Source organism: Astatotilapia calliptera, chromosome 4, assembly GCF_964374335.1.
Source record: "Astatotilapia calliptera chromosome 4, fAstCal68.1, whole genome shotgun sequence".
NCBI lineage: Eukaryota > Metazoa > Chordata > Actinopteri > Cichliformes > Cichlidae > Astatotilapia > Astatotilapia calliptera.
The window spans coordinates 29,824,176-29,849,007 of record NC_137425.1 but is presented as its reverse complement, the minus strand read 5'-3'; the positions used below and the strand labels follow the sequence as shown (position 1 = coordinate 29,849,007).

Below are 24,832 nucleotides of genomic sequence, written 5' to 3'. Positions count from 1 at the left end.
AGGTTCAGTTAGGCACACTTACCTGTAGTTTGTGAAAAAAAAATCAATAGAGCATTTTAGTTCTACACTACACTGGGGAGTGGTTGCATGCATGCTGGGACACAATGCGATTCATGTCCCTTGAATGCAGGCAAACACAGCAGAATACACATACGAGTCCAAATAAGTACTGTTTGTGTGTGTGTGTGTGTGTGTGTGTGTGTGTGTGTGTGTGTGTGTGTGTGTGTGTGTGTGTGTGTGTGTGTGTGTGTGTGTGTGTGTTGTAACGTGCAGTGGAGGTGAAGCCAGCCGCGGAGGTGTGCAGGTGGACAGCGAATGAGCAACAGCTTCTGACTTTCCAAAAAGTACTCATTTATTTACAATATCAAAATAAAAGTGCTACCTCTACCACACATTACTAAAGAGCACACTAGTCCGCGTACACACGGGAGCATCCATTACCGGAGGAGTGCGAAGAAGAACAAAAAGGGGGTGACACCAGTCGTGAGACAGGAGGCGCCGCCATGTGGTGATACACTGCATTACAATAGCAACTGTTACAGTGTGTGTGTGTGTGATGCATGATGTGATTTCATTTCCTAATTATATATAATTAGGAAATAAAATCTTTTGGGTAAAAATCAGTCAGTGTATTGTATGTGCACATATGTATACAAACAAGACACTTCACATGTTCCCTGTATTCATTATTTTTTCAGCTCCGAGATTTGCAAGCTCCTCTTCTCCGACAGTCCATTGGACCTGAAACAAAACTGCAGCTCCAGGTATGCTCTGCTACCTGAATTCGCAGGTTCTGAAACTTCATCGTCGCCTGGCTGGTAGGTCGGTGTTTATGTCAATTTCCATTAGGCGACGCTGTTGAGTCAAGCACTGGTAAAACAAGTTATCCAGCTCCACTTGATCGGTGTCAGGACTTGATCGGGGCTCATCTGGAGAAGACTTTAAGGCAACACACATCGGACACGTGTCAGTTGCATTAATCTTTTTAATTAATACTACTACAATACAGCTTTCAAAAGCAGGAAATATCATGTAGTGACTTTAAAAGAAATACCATTCATCGTTTACAGTTTTTTCTGAATGCTTAAACCCTAACTGTGATTCTTATAGCACAATTTCTAAAACTATTAATACTTATAGCAAAACCACTCACTGAGTTTGCAAAACTAAAAGCACAAACACTGCTTTGCACTCAGTTTGCCATTTTGTAACACACACCTTGCAAAATTGTGGCTATCCACAATCCACTGCACAGCACTCTTTTTGCAGAACTGTAAACACAACTCACTGCTTTACACTCAATTTCCAAATGATCAACACGCTCCTAGCAAAACTATACACATTTATGGCTATTACAGTGGGGCAAAAAAGTATTTAGTCAGCCACTGATTGTGCAAGTTCCCCCACTTAAAATGATGACAGAGGTCAGTAATTTGCACCAGAGGTACACTTCAACTGTGAGAGACAGAATGTGAAAAAAAAATCCATGAATTCACATGGTAGGATTTGTAAAGAATTTATTCGTAAATTAGGGTGGAAAATAAGTATTTGGTCACCTCAAACATGGAAAATCTCTGGCTCTCACAGACCTGTAACGTCTTCTGTAAGACGCTTTTCTGTCCCCCACTCGTTACCTGTATGAATGGCACCTGTTTGAACTCATCATCTGTATAAAAGACACCTGTCCACAGCCTCAAACAGTCAGACTCCAAACTCCGCCATGGCCAAGACCAAAGAGCTTTCAAAGGACACCAGGAAAAGTATTGTAGACCTGCACCAGACTGGGAAGAGTGAATCTACAATAGGCAAGCAGCTTGGTGTGAAAAAATCAACTGTGGGAGCAATCATCAGAAAATGGAAGACATACAAGACCACTGATAATCTCCCTCGATCTGGGGCTCCACGCAAGATCTCATCCCGTGGGGTCAAAATGATCATGAGAACGGTGAGCAAAGATCCCAGAACCACACGGGGGGACCTGGTGAATGACCTGCAGAGAGCTGGGACCAAAGTAACAAAGGTCACCATCAGTAACACACTACAACGGCAGGGAATCAAATCCCGCAGTGCCAGACGTGTTCCGCTGCTGAAGCCAGTGCATGTCCAGGCCCGTCTGAAGTTTGCCAGAGAGCACATGGATGATACAGCAGAGGATTGGGAGAATGTCATGTGGTCAGATGAAACCAAAGTAGAACTTTTTGGTATAAACTCAACTCGTCGTGTTTGGAGGAAGACAAATACTGAGTTGCATCCCAAGAACACCATACCTACTGTGAAGCATGGGGGTGGAAACATCATGCTATGGGGCTGTTTTTCTGCCAAGGGGACAGGACGACTGATCCGTGTTAAGGACAGAATGAATGGGGCCATGTATCGTGAGATTTTGAGCCAAAACCTCCTTCCATCAGTGAGAACTTTGAAGATGAAACGAGGCTGGGTCTTCCAACATGACAATGATCCACAACACACCGCCCGGGCAACAAAGGAGTGGCTCCGTAAGAAGCATTTGAAAGTCCTGGAGTGGCCTAGCCAGTCTCCAGACCTCAACCCCATAGAAAATCTGTGGCGGGAGTTGAAAGTCCGTGTTGCTCGGCGACAGCCCCAAAACATCACTGCTCTCGAGAAGATCTGCATGGAGGAATGGGCCAAAATACCAGCTACTGTGTGTGCAAACCTGGTAAAGACCTATAGTAAACGTTTGACCTCTGTTATTGCCAACAAAGGTTATGTTACAAAGTATTGAGTTGTATTTTTGTTATTGACCAAATACTTTTCCACCCTGATTTACGAATAAATTCTTTACAAATCCTACCATGTGGATTCATGGATTTTTTTTCACATTCTGTCTCTCACAGTTGAAGTGTACCTCTGGTGCAAATTACTGACCTCTGTCATCATTTTAGGTGGGGGAACTTGCACAATCGGTGGCTGACTAAATACTTTTTTGCCCCACTGTATGTACACTATTTTGCCAACTGTCTGGCACACTGTCACATGTGAAAACTGTGTTAGATAAGTAGTTCACTTTGCAATCAGCCTAAGCACTATAAATAAGCTACAGCAGCGGTCCCCAACCCCGGGCCTCGGACCGGTACCGGTCTGTGAGTCGTTTGGTACCGGGCCGCGAGAGTTGAGGCTCAGGTGTGAAATGTATGGTTTTCAGGGTTTTTATCGGTTTTCAGCGTTATTTTGTTATCGTTTTTATCTTTAACTCGGTCTTCCTGGGTCTTTTCATGTGTGTTATCAATAAATCTTCTTTTTTTCGCTACCGGTACTAGTTTTATTTTGTTGTATTTTTCCGCGACACCTTAAAGGCCGGTCTGTGAAAATATTGTCGGGCATAAACCGGTCCGTGGCGCAAAAAAGGTTGGGGACCGCTGAGCTACAGGTAAGCTGTCCATGTGGAGTACAATAGAGGGAGCAAGAAGAGTGAGAATTAGAGGAGGCTGAGGAAGAGGGCGTGGAGGTGAAGAAGTAGGACGAAGAGGACGACAAGGACAAGGAGGTGAAGTTAGAGGAAGAGGACAAGGAGAAGCAAGAGGAGGACGAGGAGGGGGAGGAGGAAGGGTAAGAAGAGTAAGAAATATAATTACTGATGACATCACAGCTACAATAGTGGACCATGTAATCAACCATGGAATGACCCTGAGGGAAGCTGGCCAACGGGTTCAGCCTAACTCGAGCCGCTACACTGTAGCAAGCTAGTGCATTGGGTGCTTATTACAGTTTTTTCTGAATGCTTAAACCCTAACTGTGATTCCTGTAGCACAATCTCTAAAACTATTCAGACTTATAGCAAAACCACTCACTGAGTTTGCAAAACGAAAAGCACAAAAACTGCTTTGCACTCAGTTTGCAATTTTGTAACACACACTTTGCAAAACTGTAGGCACAATTCACTGCACAACACTCAATTACCAAATTTCCAACACACTCCTAGCAAAAGTATACACATGTATGGCTATCATTAACACTAATTTGCCAACTGTCTGGCACACTTTCACATATGAAAACTTTTTTAGATAATTAGTTCACTTTGCAATCAGCCTAAGCACTATAATACAGGTAAGCTGTGTGTGCGGAGTGCAATGGAGGGAGCAGAAAGAGTGAGAAGTAGAGGAGGCCGAGGAAGAGGACGTGGAGGTGAAGAAGTATAGGATGAAGAGGACGACAAGGACAAGGAGGAGCAAGAGGAAGACGAGGAGGGGGGGAGGAAGATGAGGAGGGGGGAGAGGAAGGGTAGAAAGAGTAAGAAATAGAATTGCTGATGACATCAGAGCTACAATAGTGGACCATGTAATCAACCGTGGAATGACACTGAGGGTAGCTGGCCAACAGGTCCAGCCTAACTCGAGCCGCTACACTGTAGCAAGTACCATAAGGACATCTTGAAATGAGAATCGGTTAGTACCGTCACTTCACACAAAGATTTGTAGCACTGCCATATGCCAATGAGAAACACACCAATACCATTGATGTAAAAATACTGAAATTGTTACTTTACAGAATTGCTAGATGACCAGATGCTGGGGGCAGAGGAAGCATGTTCACTGCAGACCAAGTAACCCATATAGTCATTATGGCGATTGCAAATAATCCTATACTTGGAAATAAACACTTGTGTTTGTTTTGATGTGTTTGAATAAACAGCAGTACTTGAAGTTTGGATCCCTCTATGCTTATGGATTTATGACAGAAGTATGAGCTCAAACTGACATAGCCTACCTTGTGCACAGAGAAAGCAAAAGCCAGATGTGTTTTGTATTCATACCATCAGTGTGCAGTTGGCGCATTGTGTGCTTAGTAAATGATGCATGGCTTGTGTGTACTGTTTGATACGGAAACACCATTTTTACGAAGGTGTGAAGAGTTAATCTAGCTGTGTTTGCTTTTGCAAGAGAACTACAATGTTTTGATTATTGGGTGACAGGTTTTCTTATTTGTGTGAAGAGTTTTGCAAAATTAGCCAATAGTTACAAAAAATGTGCTTAAGCAATCAGAAAAAACTGTAATGTGATGGCTTGTGTTAACTGTTGGATACGAAAATACCATTTTTACAAAGGTGTGGAGAGTTAAGCAAGGGTTATTCGCTTTTACAAGAAAACTACAATGTTTTGCTGATTGGGTGAAAAGTTTTCTTATTTGTGTGTAGAGTTTTGCAAAAATAGCCAAAGGTGACACTCTAACTTCCGTGTCGCTTGGCTGGCTGGTTGTTATGAGAGAATAACTTAAAAATACAATAACTTATATAATATACGCATATTATAACTTATTTCCCCCACTACCTTTCTCCCTGAAATGGATGTATTGCTTCTTTATAATTTAATTACCCACTTCCCGCATACAGCTGGCCACCAGGAAGGCAACAATGCAATGCCGACAGATCTAACGAGCGGCTGATTGTAGCTCGCGAGGTTGGTGATTTGATCTCTGCCTGCTCCAGTCTGGATGCCACGTGTCTGAATGTTAAATAGAGAAGCACTTATGAATAGAAAAAAAGTGTTTGTAAGGGTGAATGTGGCATGTTTTATATAGCACTTTGAGTGCAGGTAGAGTAGTAATAACCATGTAAGACCCAGTCCATAACAAGTAAAATGAAGGGAAAAAAGTATAATATAATAATATAAAAGTCCTCTGTGAACCAAAACGCACTCTCTTGTTGTCTCTTGTTAACTGTTTTTAAATTTTACTAATTCAGGAAGTAGATTCTTCTTTTTCAAGGAACCAATAAATTATTCTTTTTTATTTATTTATTAATTATCATTTCTAGCTTCTAACACATCTACTGTACTTCTTGGAGGGTGCAGGAGAGCAAGAGCAAGAGATGTCTTGCAGAAATCGCGGAATGGAGGGGACATTATTGTGAATTATCACTGTTCAAACCAGAGGTTTCACACACTGTGACAAGTGTGCATCCAGGTGGCCGGTACCACAGAAAGCGAATGCTAAAGTGTTTTCTGCCATTTATACTTATGATCTATACTGATACCTCTGACTGGATATCGATCAGTGACTGTAAAACAGTTTAGATATCCTGTAGCCTAATAATAATCAACACGTTCTCACTCCCGAGGCGTAATATTTTACGCTAGGTGAAATCGTCAACATGTTACGCTTCCGGGCATCCAACGCGTTCCTAAATGACGAGATCAGAAAAATGAGGAAACATGAGAACCGTTTTGGAATCCGTCTACACATATTCGTTAATTTTCCTCAACTCGCTTAAGTCTGATCCTAACAGCCATAATAACACAATCATATATTTTGTATTTAAGTTTTTATTTAGTTCTTATGCTGCGATAAGCGTTGTTTTGGTAAGTACGCCTGTCGATCCAAATAACATCTGTAACATTAGATAAACTGATGTTACTATAAAATGATATCCTGTTATTCCGGTTAAATTGTGATGGTATCTTAGGCTGATGCGTTTGGCATAAGCATAATAAGAACACTGAATAATGTGCTGAGTTAGTAGTAGTATTAACTCAAAGTTCTTCCCAGAGTTTATTCTCCCTGTTTGTTAAAATAACACTGTACTCTATTACAGAAGACTTTAATTATTGTCGTCAAATGTCATACAAAGTAAATATATTAGATTTTAACTTTTTGATTTTGTTTTCCCCATGTACTGTATTACAACCGCTACTAGTACTACTGTTTCTAAAACTAAAGTAGTATGAATAATGATAATAATGTATTATTTAGTTTCTTACCTTGTTTCGACTATGCCTATAAAGGGTTTGGTCCGATAATAAATACAGTGATACAAGGATACACAGTTGCCCATTTTTATCTTAATTTCTTGTCTGTTTATATTTATTCAAATTCATCAGAAAAAAATATGATATGGAAAACAAAAATGAATGTTTACTCCAGTTATACATTACAGTTTTTTCTGATTAAGCACATTTTACGCGCCAGAGATCCCTTAGCTACACCGTGTTTGTTTCTATTTAGCACACCTTCCCGAGTGCCCTCCTCTCTCTGAATTAATTTATCCCAGCCCTTCTTCTGCTACGTCTATTCATTATCTAAATCTTTTCTTTCCTTTTTCCCCCACTTTTCTCATTTTCTAATTTCTCTCGATCCTACAGGTTCACTCTTCCATACCGTGTTCTTGTGGGCCGCTGTCCCTCCACCAGGCTGTCCCATCCAGTGATACTGCTTTTTCTACGGCTAAATTCGACCAGAACAGAATGACATGTTATTTCTTTATGTTATATCCGTTCTCCACTCCTCGTCCCTCTTCCTCTTCTCTTATGTAATTAAGCAGCCGTCGTATGTAGCAGTCATTCATTCTCACTGGAAGTCAAGGTCTGCGTTTGTAGTGAAGGAGGACCTCTCTGGTTGTAGTTTTAGATGCCCAAGTCACACTCCTGGAGCCGACTACAGTCCAGACTACAGTCCAGAAGCGGACCCGCGGCAAACGTGAGAACAATGCATGACGAGGAATGTGTTGTGCGACTACCTGCGCTGCCGGTTTGCCTCGCGAGTGATGTGTGCAGATGAGGGCGCCATGAGATCGCTTTTGATGGTATACTGCAAAAAATAAAATAAAAATATAATAAAAAGGTAAATATCCCATAGCTCATCCGGCAATGGCTCATCCAAAAAAAAAAACTGTTGGTGTGTGTGTGTGTGCGTGTGTGTGTGCGTGTGTGTGTGTGTGTGTGTGTGTGTGTGTGTGTGTGTGTGTGTGTGTGTGTGTGTATCTATAGGCCTATGTATACATATGTAAATTTAGAAACACACACACAAAACCTCCAAGATGGATGAAACAGGCATGACAGAGAATAGCTTAAAAAGGGGACAAAACAAAAAAGGAATGTCCAACTTTTATGAAAACTGACATTTCTGATCAACCAGTTCAGTATGAAAACATTGTAGTTAACTTTAAAATTCTTGTGAAATTGACTGCAAGCTGCTCCGGAGGTTGCCTTCATCACTTCACAGTCGCAGAGATATGTGACCTGAAACTTTCGATGGATCTGAATGAAAACGCCAGGTTGCTGTAATCAGAAAGAGAAAGAGATTGGTAGTCTAAACAAATTGCCTAGGGTCCACCAAACATTTTTCTCCAGGGATCTTTAACTTGTTAATCCTGCCATGATCTCACCTGACGGCACGGGACGCTGTAGCTCTCTCCTGCCATTGATACCGGCTCGTCATCTTTATGCACAATCTAGAGACGTTATCGTAACGGATATTGAAGATGGATTGCTAGAGAACACCGGTGATTTGATTTCCGAGGTGGCTACGATGAGGGCCGAGGACGGTCCATTACACAGTTGATACATATTGTTAACTGTACACAAACCTTCAGTGTGCTCTATAGCGAAGGGTTTTAGAGGGAGAGGCATGCAAAGGGCAGCCAATGACAGTTTCGGGCATGCCACGCCCAAAGCGTTCGGAAGTTCTGACGTAATTTTCTTATATATTATTAAATAATCTGCAGGCTTCATTAAATGTTTTTGCCATATTTTCATATTTCACCGTCGCTTCAAACAAGAATCGTGTTTCACCGCTTATAAGCGGGCAGGAGACTGAGGCGAAGTCGCCCTGACTGTCAAGCTGCATCCAATTACTGTTGCAGCCCGTAGTGGAATTTCCCCACCGAATACAAGTGTCTAAGCTTGTGTAGCAGCATGGGTCTTCTTTTAAGCTGGAAACATGGCACACACAAACACCCACACACACATTTCAGTAAATGCTGACATTTCTTTTTTACCAAAAAGAAATGTCAGCATTTATTGTCCACAGATTTTGTAGATGGTGTTTTTAGAACCCTACAAAAAGACTCCACTAATCAAACAAAACATTAAGAGCAAGTACTTGACGAGAATGGGAAGGGAAAACTCTATTTTAACAGGAAGAAACCTCTGGCAGAACAAGGCTCAGGGAGGTGCAGCCATCTGCCACAACAGTTGGGGGTGAGGGGAAGAAGACAGAACAAAACCACACTGTGTAAGAAAGCCAGAGATTAATAATAACTAATGATTAAATGCAGTGTGATGTAGAAAAATTTATCAAAACTTACAGAATTGCCAATAATTCATAAAAACAATAATATACAACATTCAGAATTCATTGATATCAATCACTCCATCAGCTTAAAATATACCTTTTGCTACTGCAAACACAGACATGCAGTGGTTACTTGAAGCAAGTCTTGCTAAGGCAAAAGTATTGTTTTTCTCCTAATATAAACATTTTCTTTCTATATATATCCATCTACCTCACAGCTCTGTTGCTGTCAAACTGTGCTGGCACATCTACAGCATTATGTGCTACATCTGCTATTTACAGCAAATGACAAGTATGTGCATGTCATGTCCTTAAGAAACAGGGAAAACAATCCAGCAAAGAATGAACCAGGACCTGGAAGGGATGATGTCAAGAAGCCATTCTTAAGGCAGATAAACAGATAAAGCTGGTTTGAGGCTGCATTTAAATAGTAGTGTTGGGAATCTTGTAAAGTGTAATCATATTATGAATGTCGAAAAGTGCCATCAGATTTTGATACACCATGCAATGCCATCTAGGGAATGGCTGGTTGGCACAGGTTAATTTCTTAGCATGATAATCATCCCAAACATACTGCCAGTGCAGTACAATTATATAATTATTGCAGTAAAGTTGTAGCTGAATAGAAAACCAAACAATGGAACACTATCATTCTCATCATTAATGAAGCAGTGTAGGATCATGCTTGACAGAGAACAGCACAAAAGGTAGCCAACGTACAAAGAAGAAATCCAATAGTTCTGGAGAAGCAACTTAAAAAAATTATAATAAAGCTTGCCTAAAAAAGTTCAGGCTCTAGATCAATAAATACACATGGTCATACCAAATATTAACCTTAAATCTAGTTCAAATTGTATATGTTCTACTTTCATTTATATTTGCATCTCTCACCCCAACTAGTTCTCATTATTCTACTAAATATACAGAAATGAGATATGGCTCCAAACTTCAATGATTATACAGCATATATCTTAATGACTTTAAAAACAAGAAGTGGGTGTACACGTTTGAAAAATAGCATCACCATTCCTGAAGAATCTCTTTGATTTCTGTATTTCTATTTCCATGATGAGCATCAGTAATAAATATAGATTCTCAGACATTTTGTTGCTTGATTTTTTTCTGTCTACAGCAAATGACTTAACAACAGTTGTTCTATAAATGTTGACATATATGATCCTAAAAAAGGACACCCAGACTGTGCTTCATATTAACTTTGTACTAAGCTAAGCCTATAATTGTGTTTTTATCATAGCCAATATAGGCCAGCTGGACTCAAATGCTGGACTTGGAATCTCAAAGTTCAGTTTTATTTCCAGTGAAGTCAGCAACAACACACTGGAAAAATGAGGGAAGCAGTGATCAAAGGGTCCATGGAGAAAAAGAGTCTAAACATCCAGTTATACACAAGAAACTCCTCTCAACTCGGGTTAGGCTCACCCAACACCAGAGAAAAGAATCCAGGAATCTGTGTAGAAGAGACAAATGGTCAGTATCCAGAAAAAAAACAGGAGCAAGATAAGTCAAAGGAGCTTGCAAAGAAAAGCGTCTGGACTTCTTTAAGTTGCTTGAAGATGTTTCACCTCTCATCCGAGAAGCTTCTTCAGTTCTAAAGTCAAATGGTGGAGAGTCCCAGATATAAACCTGGTGGGAGTAACCCCCCACAGAGGGACTAAAGGACCCCCTGATGATCCTCTAATCTCCTGACACCCAGTTTCACACCTTGGCTCAGGCGATTAGAGGATCATCAGGGGGTCCTGATATCTGGGACTCTCCACCATTTGACCTTAGAACTGAAGAAGCTTCTCGGATGAGAGGTGAAACGTCTTCAAGCAACTTAAAGAAGTCCAGATGCTTTTCTTTGCAAGCTCCTTTGACTACGATGACCTGGATGACTGAGAACCTTCACAGACAGGAGCAAGATAACAACACAGTGAACCAGTTTCACTAACTGTATAGCTTACCAGTGCACCAAAGACTGACTGCCAGCCATTATATTACAGTTTTTTCTGATAGCTTTAACCCTAACTGTGATTCTTATAGCACAATTCCTAAAACTATTAATACTTATAGCAAAACCACTCACTGAGTTTGCAAAACTAAAAGCACAAACACTGCTTTGCACTCAGTTTGCCATTTTGTAACACACTTTGCAAAACTGTAGGCACAATTCACTGTTCAACACTCTTTTTGCAGAACTTTAAACACAACTCACTGCTTACACTCAATTACCAAATTTCCAACACACTCCTAGCAAAATTATACACATGTATGGCTATCATTAACACTATTTTGCCAACTGTTTGGCACACTTTCACATGTGAAAACTGTTTTAGATAATTAGTCCACTTTGCAATCAGCCTAAGCACTATAAACAGGCCACAGGTAAGCTGTCTATGTGGAGTACAATGGAAGGAGCAGGAAGAGTGAGAAGAGTGAGAATCAGAGGAGGCCGAGGGAGAGGACGTGGAGGTGAAGAAGCAAGAGGGTTAGAGGAAGTTAGAGGAAGAGGACAAGGAGGAGCAAGAAGAGGACGAGGAGGGGAAAGAGGAAGGGTAAGAAGAGTAAGAAACAGAATAACTGATGACATCAGAGCTACAATAGTAGACCATGTCATCAACCATCGGATGACCCTGAGGGAAGCTGGCCAATGGGTTCAGCCTAAACTGAGCCACTACACTGTGGCAAGCATCATTAGGACATTTCGAAATGAGAATCGGTAAGTACTTTGTAGCACTGCCAGAGAAACACAACAGTACCATACATGCAAAAATACTGAAATTGTTACTTTACAGAATTGCTAGACATCCAGATGTTGGGGGCAGAGGCAGAATGTTCACTCCAGAGCAAGAGACCCATATAATGAACATGGTGATTGCCAATAATGCAATAAGAATGCGCGAAATACAGCAGCGCATAATTGATAATGACACCATCTTTAAAAATATACACAGTGCAAGCATTTCTGCACTAAGTCGTGTACTTGCGCGCCACAGAATAAGAATGAAGCAAATTTACAGAGTTCCCTTCGAGAGAAACACAGAACGTGTAAAGCAACTGCGATATGACTATGTGCAGGTAAGCTAGTGTCATTGGTTCTGAATTTGGAAGTGCATACTGTAGTGCTGTGCATGGGCCTGATGTGTTGCATTTGTTTTGTCTTGTCCAGAGAGTGATGGAACTAGAAGCAGATGCAATGGGACATGAGCTACTTTTTGTAGATGAGGCCGGTTTTAACCTCAGTAAAACCAGGAGACGTGGCAGGAACATTATTGGACACCGTGCCATCATCAATGTCCCAGGACAACGTGGTGGTAACATAACCATGTGTTATATAAGCCAAAATGGTGTTGTTCACCATCATGCAACCATAGGCCCATACAACACTGCACACATTATTGCATTCCTGGACACCTTGCATGACATGCTCACTGTTCAGAGACCAGAGCAGACCCAATATATCATCATATGGGACAATGTTAGTTTCCATAGGGCTGCTTTGGTCCGCAACTGGTTTACAGACCACCCATCCTTCATGGCACTCAACCTCCCTCCATACTCTCCATTCTTAAATCCCATCGAGGAGTTCTTCTCTGCCTGGCGCTGGAAAGTGTACGACCGTCATCCTCATCAACAGGTAGCCCTTTTACAGGCAATGGAGGAGGCATGTGGAGATATTGACCAGGCATCATGTCAGGCCTGGATATGGCATTCAAGGAGATATTTTCCCCGGTGCCTTGGACTGCGATGTGGACAAAATTTTGTGGCCGGACCCAGAAAGACGACATGATGTAGGCTGATTGTCTTTTTTTTTCCTTTTTTTTTTGTGAAATTCCTATTTTGTGTTCTGACTTTGTCTTGGTTTTGATGAGTGTGAATAAACACCAATACTTGAAGTTTGGATGTTTACATGACAATATGACAAAAGTGTGACCTCAAATTGACATCTGTACACAGAGAAAGCAAAAGCCAGATGTGTTTTGTATTCATACCATCAGTTTGCAGTTGGCGCATTGTGTGCTTAGTAAATGATAGCTTGTGTGTACTGTTTGATACGAAAACACCATTTTTACGAAGGTATGAAGAGTTACAGTTTTTTACAGCCGCTAGGACACATTTCACAATACTTAGGTCACTTTTGCAAAACTCTTCACACAATTCTCCTAACTGACCTTCAGCTTGGCAAAGCAGTTCATTTCACATTCAAAATGCACTACAACTACCAAAACACTTTATTCAGGTCTCAAATAAACTCATTCTTCCAGAACACTAGCAAAGGTTGACAGCTGACAAACACACTTTGTCACCCACAAAACAATGACCTAAAAAACATTAACAACATGTAGCATTACACAGTGTTTTCTTGTGTAAAACAAGGACACATCTCTGTTTATAATTTCAATATATGTTACTGGAATGAATCAGACATCATGCAGAATTCGTTAATATTTGTTTATGTATTTTTTTTTTTTTGCACTAAGTAATCCCAAAATACAAGAATTTGTATACACACCATCCACTGATACACATACAATAGTAATGCTAATCTACTCGGTCTTCTCCATTTGGCCACATCACATCTTATGTCATCTAGGGCAATACACCTAGGAAAGAATCTTCTGGCATGCCAGAATTGAAGGAGTTGAAAAATTGAAGGAGTAACACCTGTGTAGATGTTCATCTACAATGAGAATAAGCTGTGGCTGGTTAAACTGCATTTTTAGATTTAAAATATGTTTCAATAAAATATTGCTGTTGGATTTTGCTGTCTTTTTAAGTTTTGCATTGTGTTATTGTTTTGGCCATAAGTTTAACAGTTTTGAAAACAGTATGTAAGCACATGCAAAATGTCCTGTCCGTACAAAGATTTTTGGCAGTTGTTGTGTCTGAGTGAGAAGATAATTCATGAAATTTGAGAGATGTAGTCATTGAATGCATTTTGTGCCAAAACAATGATAACTGGTCCTCAGTTTAGCCCACATAGACTTCTGTTGTGCTCACTGTGTGAGGAGTTTTGCAAACGTGACCTAAGTATTGAGAAATGTGTCCTAGCGTCTGTAAAAAACTGTAATATTTGTTTATGTATTTTAATTTTTTTGCACTAAGTAATCCCAAAATACAAGAATTTGTATACACACCACCCACTGATACTCATACAATAGTAATGCTAATCTACTCGGTCTTCTCCATTTGGCCACAGGTTCTAATCCACATCACATCTTATGTCATCTAGGGCAATACACCTAGGAAAGAATCTTCTGGCATGCCAGAATTGAAGGAGTTGAAAAATTGAAGGAGTAACACCTGTGTAGATGTTCATCTACAATGAGAATAAGCTGTGGCTGGTTAAACTGCATTTTTAGATTTAAAATTTATTCCAATAAAATATTGCTGTTGAATTTTTCTGTCTTTTTAAGTTTTGCATTGTGTTATTGTTTTGGCCATAAGTTTAACAGTTTTGAAAACAGTATGTAAGTACATGCAAAATGTCCTGTACGTACAAAGATTTTTGGCAGTTGTTGTGTCTGAGTGAGAAAATAATTCATGAAATTTGAGAGATGTAGTCATTGAATGCATTTTGTGCCAAAACAATGATGACTGATCCTCAGTTTAGCCCACATAGACTTCTGTTGTGCTCACTGTGTGAGGAGTTTTGCAAAAGTGACCTAAGTATTGAGAAATGTGTCCTAGCGTCTGTAAAAAACTGTAATCTAGCTATGTTCACTTTTGCAAGAGAACTAAAATGTTTTGATAATTGGGTGACAGGTTTTCTTATTTGTGTGTAGAGTTTTGCAAAAATAGCCAATAGTTACAAAAAATGTGCTTAAGCAATCAGAAAAAACTGTAAGTAATGGCCTTGATAAGCTCATTGGAGATAGGTGGGTGATTACAGGGGAACCCAGAATGAGTCTCAACCATGGGCAAAGACAATAACAGCACACAGAGAAGAGGAGAGAATCTTGGCATGAGAGACCAACAGGAGCTAAACGCGGTGAAGTCCATGACAGTTTTTATATTTGTCTTTTTAGATTTATAGTTTTTAGATTTAAAATCATCTGGAGGCACCACAAGTTAACTCATTATGTTATTCATAGCATGTTTTACACATTTTGTGCAATGTATAGCAAAGAATCTGTGAAATTGCTCGTTTTTTCTTCAGTGTACACTACTGACTACAACTATGCATTTGTAAAAGAATAATTGGAGATTCGTGTACACTTGGTTTTGTGAACACTGGAAAAAGAACATGAAAACAAGTACATCTTTTTCCATCCATCTCCATCTTCATCCGCTTTATCCGAGGCCGGGTCGCATGGGCAGCAGCCTAAGCAAAGGCTGCAGCCCCAATCCGTCTGTCGATCTCCGGCTCGTCCCTATTGCCAGTCTTGGCAGCCGGGGGTCAGTCCGCCAGGGCCTCCGCTCCTGGCTGCCACCCGGCACACAATGCAACCGACCCCTATGGCGCCTCCTGCGGGTGGTGGGCCTGCGGGAGGATGGGCCCATGTCTCCTCTTCGGGCTGTGCCCGGCCGGGCCCCATGGACTAAGGCCCGGCCACCAGACACTCGCCCTCGGGCACCCTCCCCGGGCCTGGCTCCAGGGCGGGGCCCCGGTAACCCTATCCCAGGCAGGGTAAACTGTTCCCTCGATGTTCTTTTCATAAGGGTCTTCTGAATCGCTCTTTGTCTGGTCCCTCACCCAGGACCAATTTGCCATGGGAGACCCTACCAGGGGGCAAAAGCCCCCAGACAACATAGCCCCTGGGATCCCTGGGACACACAAACCCCTCCACCACGATAAGGTAGCGATTCAAGGAGGAGTCTTTTTCCAGTAATGTTAAATTGTTATAAAGGAGCACTGGTTCTTAGATGGGGCACTTATGAAGAAGATGTAACAGAAATATTGACCGATGTATGGGAGAAGCTCCAAGATAAACATCTGTCCATACCAACCATCAACTTATTTTAAAAATCAACTTATTTTAGAAATGGACTCTTTCTAATCCAAAACAGAGGTCTCATTGGCCTCCAGAATGTAAACCCAGTATAAATAATAAAAGTTTAGTGTTGAAGACATCTTAAACTGTCTAATTATTACATGATCAATATGGAATATGGCCACTATCACACATTTGAAACATAAAACACATGGATCTGGGTTGCATCTGAAGTCCAAATGGATGCTTTGTAAAAAATAGTCTCTCAAATTCTGCAGATGAGAACACATGTGGTGTCCAGATACACTTTTATTAATAATCTCATGCCCTCCTCAGCTTTCTTATAATGAGTACAATCTTGTCTGTAAACATGCTCTGTTCTCTAGCTTGCTGAAATTTTAAATCATCAAAGGCTGAATTTACAAGTGATGTGGGCAGGGGTTTGCTGTGGATAACGCACCCTTAGATTTATCCACAATCCCTAAAGTCTATATATCCCTTTAATCTATAGTCAGACACAGTCTTGAAATAAGACGAGTACTGAAGTATTTTTTTAGGACACAAAGAGATGGTCATGACCTGGATTATTCTTCGTTCTACATTAATTATGTGCCTCACTGGGTATGTTTCAGTAGCCCACCTTGTGCCAGTGACCTACAATGACAATAAATACCAGTAAAGTAGCCATCCCCTTTTCAGTGTCCTGTTCCCCGGAAGATCCTAGTTTAAGTTACAGAAGGTTGACGGTAGTTGACAGTGTGTGCTTCAATCTGTGTGTATGTAAATAAGTAACAGGCTTTGGAGATTGGCCTTCTGTTTTCAAAAACGACAGTTCATTTTTTTTCTCTCTCCCTCCCTTTCTTTCTTTTGTAATTTCTTAATGGATATATACACTCTCTCTCTCTCCCCATAATTATAAACAGAGGAAGATTTGCAGACACACACACTTTTTTGAAAATGGTGCCCCCCACCCCCACCCCACCCTGCAATCCACCCCCCAGGCAAGCTCATATAACCAGTTACCATGACAGCCAGGCCCCAGATTGCAATAAAGTTTTACAACACAGAAAGAGGCCCCAAACTCCCACTCTGCCCCCTTTCTGTGTGTTTGTGTGTCACTGAGAGGAATTGTAAAAAAAAAGAATCTATGTCAAAACACACTATAATCCTTTTCTCCCTCTCACGCCTTCATTACATGCTTTCTCTAAAAGGATTCGTGAGGGGATTGAGCCCCCCCCCATTTTTTAAACAGGCTGTGGGCACATTAGGGGAATTAAAACATATTTATGGAGCTGGATTTGCATTTCTTACAGGCAAGATACACACGGCCCATTGTGTCATTGTGTGTCTGAAGGTCAATCGGTTTGAATCCAATGTGCTGTATTAAATGCACTCTTCAGAGATCAGCACTTTGATCTGCTCTGGTACACTTCATCCCAGTGAAGGCTCTAATTGCTTTTTATCTTGGTAAAATGTACAAATCACACATGTCATTTATATCTCCACAAAATTCTTTCAAAACTGCTAATAATGTTCTCCCTATATATGGAGAGGTTTGCAGTATTTGATATTGTGAAAAACATCAGGAATGATGCTGTCCGAGACTTCTCACCAAGGGAAAATATATTTTGCTGTTTCTTCTTACACTGCATGCTGTTATGTTTGAATTGTATTTCCACGAGGACCAGATGTATCCAGACTGAGTCTGGACATGTGGCTTTTAGCAGATCACAATAGCAGAGATTACGTTACTGAAGCATTTTAACAGGATACAATCTAAAGAGGCATTCTATGCAGAGTAGGTTACTTTAAGATATAGTCAGAACTGCATGATGTTCTGATTTTTGCTATTCTGTGCACCAAAGTGATCTGAAACTTAAGCTTTAAGAGTACACACTGCTAAAGAGCTGAGCTGATATAAATTTAACACAATTAACTGATATTAGTACAAAATGTAATTTATATATTGGCATTAGAATACCTTATTCAAAAATTATTTTTATTTGTTAAAACACAATACATTATTATCCTTACAATGTTTCTGTGTAATCCTATATCACCTACTCTGAAAGTAAATATTAGCTTTAAAAAAAAAAAAGCTAATACAGCAGGTTTTGTTTTTATCAGTGTATCGTTAATCCATCTGAAAAAAGGATTACTATAGACACATCAATTATAAACTCAGACTAAATACTAAAACAAATTACTCCTGTATTATGGACAGACAACCAGCAGATGGCACTGTGGTACAAAGAAAGAAACTTTGAAAACAAATGTAAATACCGATACAAAAAAGAGAGTCAGATCAGAATTATTCAGTGTCTTGTATCCCAGTTGACAAGCTTGTTACACAAGTATTAAAGTTGCAGTCTTTAGTTAGTTGATATAAAATGTATTACTTATGAAGGGACAATATTTTTTTTGATTACATTTCATGTTGTGACTGTTATCTGTATGTGAAGCCATCTTTTATGAAAATGCTGAATGCTTACACCTAGTATTTTTATTTTTATTTTTTATTCCTATTTATTCTATTTATCCCCTTTGTATATTTTATTTATATTTGTCTCTGTATTTATATGTGTGTGTGTGTGTGTGTGTGTGTATATATATATATATATATATATATATATATAACAATTCTGTAACTGTAACTTCGGTCGTTGCTGTGCTTTTTTTGGAAGTCGAATTTCCCAGAGGAACCCACCCGAGGGATTAATAAAGTTCTATCTTATCTTATCTTATCTTAGTCATTTTCAAGCTAAAATGCATCCAGTTATTCGCCTTAAACCTTCAGCCTGTTTTTTCTTCATTTCAGTCTCCTAGGACACGTTGGGCTCCAGCCGGCAGCTCTTTTTATGGTTCTATATTTCCCGGGCTTTTTTATTGCCACTGACAGACAATTAAAGTCTGCTGAACACACGCTTGCTGCCCGTCAGCAGGCTGTGGCTCCATAAAAGCGTCTTTCTGTGAAAAACAAGTGGCTGTCCAATCAAAGAAAAGAAGAGCAGAAGCAGTCAGAAAAAGCCTTACCAATCAGGGTTAAGCTGGGCCCTATAAACTTGGGAAACCCACAATGCCCCACCTCAGCCGGGGTCGATTTGACCTTGAAATCTTGCAAAAGTGCAGCTCCCTTCCTTTGCTGTTTTGTGTCACAAGGAAGCTGAGCGAAAATGACAGTTGGTTCTGAAATATGTTATCCCAAACAATGTCAATTGGATCAAATTAATTTACCCTGGAATACAGTGAGCAAATTGGCAAAATGTTAACTTAATGTACAGCCTTCAAACAGATTGTATTATGTGACTAATTACTGAATGGTAACCTAAATTTATTTTTGTATTAACTGTTTTTCAAACAGGGAAATTAAGCTTATAAAGACCTTTAAATTATATTTGATGATATAATAATGTGTATGGCACTAATGCTATCACTCAATTTTCAGCCCATCTTACTTTACATTGGAGTTGGGCTGGATCAGGTAACCCTGAATCCTCCCATAATTATGCTGCAGTAGGCCTAGGCTGCAGGGGGGATTCCCAACATACACTGATTATTTCTTCCTCACTCACGCTTTTTCGCTCAGTATGTGTTTATACCCCCCTATACATTTAATCATTACAGGGAGTGCAGAATTATTAGCCAAATGAGTATTTTGTCCACATCATCCTCTTCATGCATGTTGTCTTACTCCAAGCTGTATAGGCTCGAAAGCCTACTACCAATTAAGCATATTAGGTGATGTGCATATGTGTGCATAATTATTAGGCAACGTCCTTTCCTTTGGCAAAATGGGTCAAAAGAAGGACTTGACAGGCTCAGAAAAGTCAAAAATAGTGAGATATCTTGCAGAGGGATGCAGCAGTCTCAAAATTGCAAAGCTTCTGAAGCGTGATCATTGAACAATCAAGCGTTTCGTTCAAAATAGTCAACAGGGTCGCAAGAAGCGTGTGGAAAAACCAAGGCGCAAAATAACTGCCCATGAACTGAGAAAAGTTAAGCGTGCAGCTGCCAAGATGCCACTTGCCACCAGTTTGGCCATATTTCAGAGCTGCAGCATCACTGGAGTGCCCAAAAGCACAAGGTGTGCAATACTCAGAGACATGGCCAAGGTAAGAAAGGCTGAAAGACGACCACCACTGAACAAGACACACAAGCTGAAACGTCAAGACTGGGCCAAGAAATATCTCAAGACTGGTTTTTCTAAGGTTTTATGGACTGATGAAATGAGAGTGAGTCTTGATGGGCCAGATGGATGGGCCCGTGGCTGGATTGGTAAAGGGCAGAGAGCTCCAGTCCGACTCAGACGCCAGCAAGGTGGAGGTGGAGTACTGGTTTGGGCTGGTATCATCAAAGATGAACTTGTGGGGCCTTTTCGGGTTGAGGATGGAGTCAAGCTCAACTCCCAGTCCTACTGCCAGTTTCTGGAAGACACCTTCTTCAAGCAGTGGTACAGGAAGAAGTCTGCATCCTTCAAGAAAAACATGATTTTCATGCAGGACAATGCTCCATCACACGTGTCCAAGTACTCCACAGTGTGGCTGGCAAGAAAGGGTATAAAAGAAGAAAAACTAATGACATGGCCACCTTGTTCACCTTTTTTTTTTTTTTTTTTTTTTTTTTGCCTGTCCCGTTTGGCTCTTTTGCCATCAGAATTGTTGTCTAAAGGCAAAGAAAGATGCCCAACGGATTTACTTTACCAAACTGACCATCCCAGCCTTGCCATAATGGTCCATTTGATTCACCTTTTATTGTTTATTTTATTTTCACTTACTGAATATGGGACAGACTTGACTGGGGGAAAGAAGGGGAGAAAGAAAGAGGGAAAGAGAAACAGCTGAGAAGAGGGACGGGGGAGAAGGGCAAAAACCAAAAAACAACAGAATGAGCAGAAAAAGAAAAAAAGAAAAAAAAAGAAAAAAAATGTATATATCAATCACCTGGGTCACCTGCTGAGAAAGAAAAAAGAAAACAAGCAGAAGAGAACAAGAGTAATAGAATAAACAACATCACAATGATATATGGGAATATGACAGTAAATACTAAATATTAAACATTATTGTGCAGCACATAAGATCAACAGAACACAGTGTGCTTTGAGGTAGGAGCCAAAAAGGGTGTAGTTTGTGGGTGTGATCACCCGTGTGTACACCTGTGAGCATGGACGCGTTTGTTTTTTGTTTTTTAAAAGGTTCCTTCATGTAATGATCTGCTAGAGGGTGTGGGGGGCCACAGCCCCGTCCTCCAGGGCATGAAGCAGGTATGGAGGAGATCAAGACTCCAGACATCCAGAGGCCCCCAGAACACAAGAGACCAAGGAAGACCAACAGAGGGGCAGCCGCGCCACTGTCCCAGAAAGAGCTGAGGAGAGTCCCAGATGAGGGCTCACTCAGCAGCCGCGGAGCAGAAACCAGGGGGAGTTGCAGTGACGCGCCCGTGAGCGGTCACTCAGCCGCGCCTGAGTGACCGAGCCCCAGGCCGAGAGGCCGGGGGCACCCCACCTCCGAAGTGGCCCGAGCAAGCCCCAGGCTCCAGGCCCCGATAAGCGGCCGCCAAGGAGTGAGCCAGTGTGTACCTGGACGCCCACCCCCGGACACAAAGAACCACCAACGCACCGATGTCTGAGGGAGTCCGCCACTGGCAGGGGAAGTGGTGGTAGGGGGAGATAGGCCTCCATACCTTGGAGGGCCTAAGATGTCCCCAGAGAGGTGGCGCCTGACACCCAACCTGACATATAGACACAGAAATACAGGCACACACATATACAAACATCCATTCCCACCCTCATGCTCTCATATACACTTACTCCACACTCAACCAACGTGGAGACAGACATAAAGAGACGCTGTACACACGATCACACTCCCCAAGCGTACTCTACAAACCGGGTCTAGGTACCCTTGCCCCTGGAGGGGGGGAACTGCCCCCAGACCCAGGTGGTGTTACCCTTTTCCCTGCGGTGGGGGGAGGCAGACCGCCCCGACTCCGCAGCAGCAGGGAGGCCCCACACTCCAGACCGCAGTCGGACGGCCAACTCCTCCTCCTAGCCCCCCTGCTCCAGCAGGTCGCAGAGAATGGGGGTGAGAGAAGACTCCAAACCTCCCTCCACCTGCTCATTGTAGTGTTGATGCATGTGTGTTCTAAGGTGCATTTAAAACCCAGGAGGGCATGGAGCTACCTGCCAGAGAGCAGCAGGTAAGCGCATGGTCCCTCCTGCTGGCCCTCAATGTCTACGTGTATTTAACCTTGTTCACCTAATCTGAACCCCATTGAGAACCTGTGGTCCATCATCAAATGTGAGATTTACAAGGAGGGAAAACACCTCTCTGAACAGTGTCTGGGAGGCTGTGGTTGCTGCTGCACGCAATGTTGATGGTGAACAGATCAAAACACTGACAGAATCCATGGATGGCAGGCTTTTGAGTGTCCTTGCAAAGAAAGGTGGCTATATTGGTCGCTGATTTGTTTTTGTTTTGTTTTTGAATGTCAGAAATGTATATTTGTGAATGTGGAGATGTTATATTGGTTTCACTGGTAAAAATAAATAATTGAAATGGGTATATATTTGTTTTTTTGTTAGGTTGCCTAATAATTATGCACAGTAATAGTCAGCTGCACACACAGATATCCCCCTAAAATAGCTAAAACTAAAAACAAACTAAAAACTACTTCCAAGAACATTCAGCTTTGATATTAATGAGTTTTTTGGGTTCATTGAGAACATGGTTGTTGTTCAATAATGAAAGTATTCCTCAAAAATACAACTTGCCTAATAATTCTGCACTCCCTGTTAGGGATGGGTACCGGTGTCCGGGAACCAGACCGAAAAGCAGCGCACATTTCGGTGCTTTATTTCGGTGCTTTTTTTTCCTGAGCTGTGATACACTTCTAGCCAATCATTTTACGTTTCCGAGGATAGTAGGCGGGGCCAGGTACGTACATTCTGTTAGAGCAGAGCTACAGATTAAAAATGTCCAAGGCGAAGCAGTCAAAAGTCTGGCTGTACTTCACAGCAAAATATGCAAACTCAGCAGCCTGCAACAAGTGCTTTAAGCTGATACTGTGATACTGTCAAAGGAGGTAACACCAAGAATCCGATTAAACAGCTGGCGACGCATAGCGTTTTTTTTAAAAGCCGAGAAATGCGCCGTATTTGATAGCTTGCTGCCAGACCTCACAATGTGCACGTCGGGTGGGTTGCCAGTTATCGGACCCGGAGCAACATCCCCCAAAAACCCGAAGAATAGAGTCCTGGCCCCTAGCCCTGCCAGTGTAGCAGAAATGATGACGGATGATGATGCAGCAGCAGCCGTTCTTCTCTGCATGAGTAGCTTCATGTTGTTCGTGTGTAATTTACGTTGAGTAGGCTAACCACGTTATTACATTAATGCATGTAAGGTGAACTAGCAAACATCATCATAGCTACATGCGGCTGTCTTCTTGTTTGATGGCAGATACTCCCTTCACCCTGGCCAAAAAGGCTAAAATGACCAAAGAAAAAGTGGGAAACAGTTAAACATGAGAGGTTTTTGGACAAAGTTTGTGTTTTTTCCATTGTTTAAGCACTGCTTCCAGCCAAGAGTGATGCCATATATGCCACATAGCTGCAGAAAAGGCACACATTGTTATCTTTTTACAAAAAAAAACAGCTGAACATGAGAGGTTTTTGGACAAAGTTTGTGTTCTCCATTCTTTAAGCACCGGTTCGAGCACCGTTTAAGCACCGGCACCGTTTCAAAAGTACCGATTTGGCACCGGTATCGGATAAAACCTAAACGATACCCATCCCTACTCCCTGTAGTTATTATTGTCCGCTGTCTCTCTTGCACACTGTCTTTTGTCCTGTCTTCCTCCTCTGACCCAAAACCGGTGAAGTGAAGAAAGCCATCAAGCTAAATGAGTCCTAGCCTAAACCTAGCCCGTCTGACTTTGGAAGCAGGTAATGGGTACCTGCAGGCCAATCAGCACACAGCTCGAGTGGTGGCTGAAACATGCAACTGAGGATAAAGTTAGGTGGTGAAAGGAATACTTTGAAGATGTGGTAGAGATGTGGTCTGTGGCTCTGCTGCAGAGGAAACATGGTCCTGGGGTTAGTGCCAGGGAGCCTGCCAGAGCAGCTGGGACTAATCTCCTGATGATGTCCCCTATGTTTAGTAGCCCATTGAGACCAGAGGAAGCAGGGATGAGCAGGATATATCAATATTATTGTTAATATTGTTGTTTTGTTGCTGTGGAGGCCAATAAATGGACTCTTGTCCATAAATGCTGCCTGTGTGTCCTTTAGGCCCTTCTAGGACCGCCTTAATGCCAACTGACATGGTTTCGGCAGAGAAAGCAGAGTCCAGGGATGAGGGGGGCAACTAGCTCTTCACTGGGGGCGAGGTCACTAAGGTAGTTAAACATCTCCTTGGTGGTAGGGCTCCTGGAGTTCCTTAGGCTATGGATGTCAGGGCTGTCTTGCGTGACATGTCTCTGCAACATCACATGGCAACCAGGGGCAGTGCCTCTGGATTGGCAGACTGGGGCATTATAATAAAAAGTAAAAATACAAAAAGTCAGACAGAGATGATTATGACTGCAACAGAGATGTTAGAGGGAAGTGAGAAGCATTTTGGTGGTTCCAGTCGTGAAGAAAGGGGATCCGAGAGTGGGCATAGAGGGAATCACACTTCTTAGCCTGCCTGGGAAGATTTTTACCAAAGTACTAAAAGGTTTTCAGTTAATTTAATATTAGATTCGGGAAGAACAATACAGACAAAACACACTGACAGGAAATGTTCCCTCTAAGCTGCCCGCGTGCGCAATTGCGCAGAGTAGGTTACTTTACGGTCTCTGCGCAGAAAAAAATCCGCGTTGCGCACAAAGTTTTTTTT

General features: G+C 41.6%; 2 long non-coding RNA genes across 2 annotated transcripts; both read right to left on the bottom strand.

Annotated features, from left to right (window-relative positions):
• Positions 1–330: 330 nt before the first annotated feature.
• Positions 331–7,462, bottom strand: LOC145428610 (uncharacterized). Its single transcript, XR_013908909.1, has 2 exons — positions 7,111–7,462; positions 331–939 (listed from the first exon to the last, which is right to left on the bottom strand). It is a non-coding gene; the product is annotated as an uncharacterized LOC145428610 (long non-coding RNA).
• A 361-nt stretch (positions 7,463–7,823) lies between these two features.
• Positions 7,824–8,545, bottom strand: LOC145428609 (uncharacterized). Its single transcript, XR_013908908.1, has 2 exons — positions 8,117–8,545; positions 7,824–8,009 (listed from the first exon to the last, which is right to left on the bottom strand). It is a non-coding gene; the product is annotated as an uncharacterized LOC145428609 (long non-coding RNA).
• Between the last annotated feature and the right edge of the window lie 16,287 nt (positions 8,546–24,832).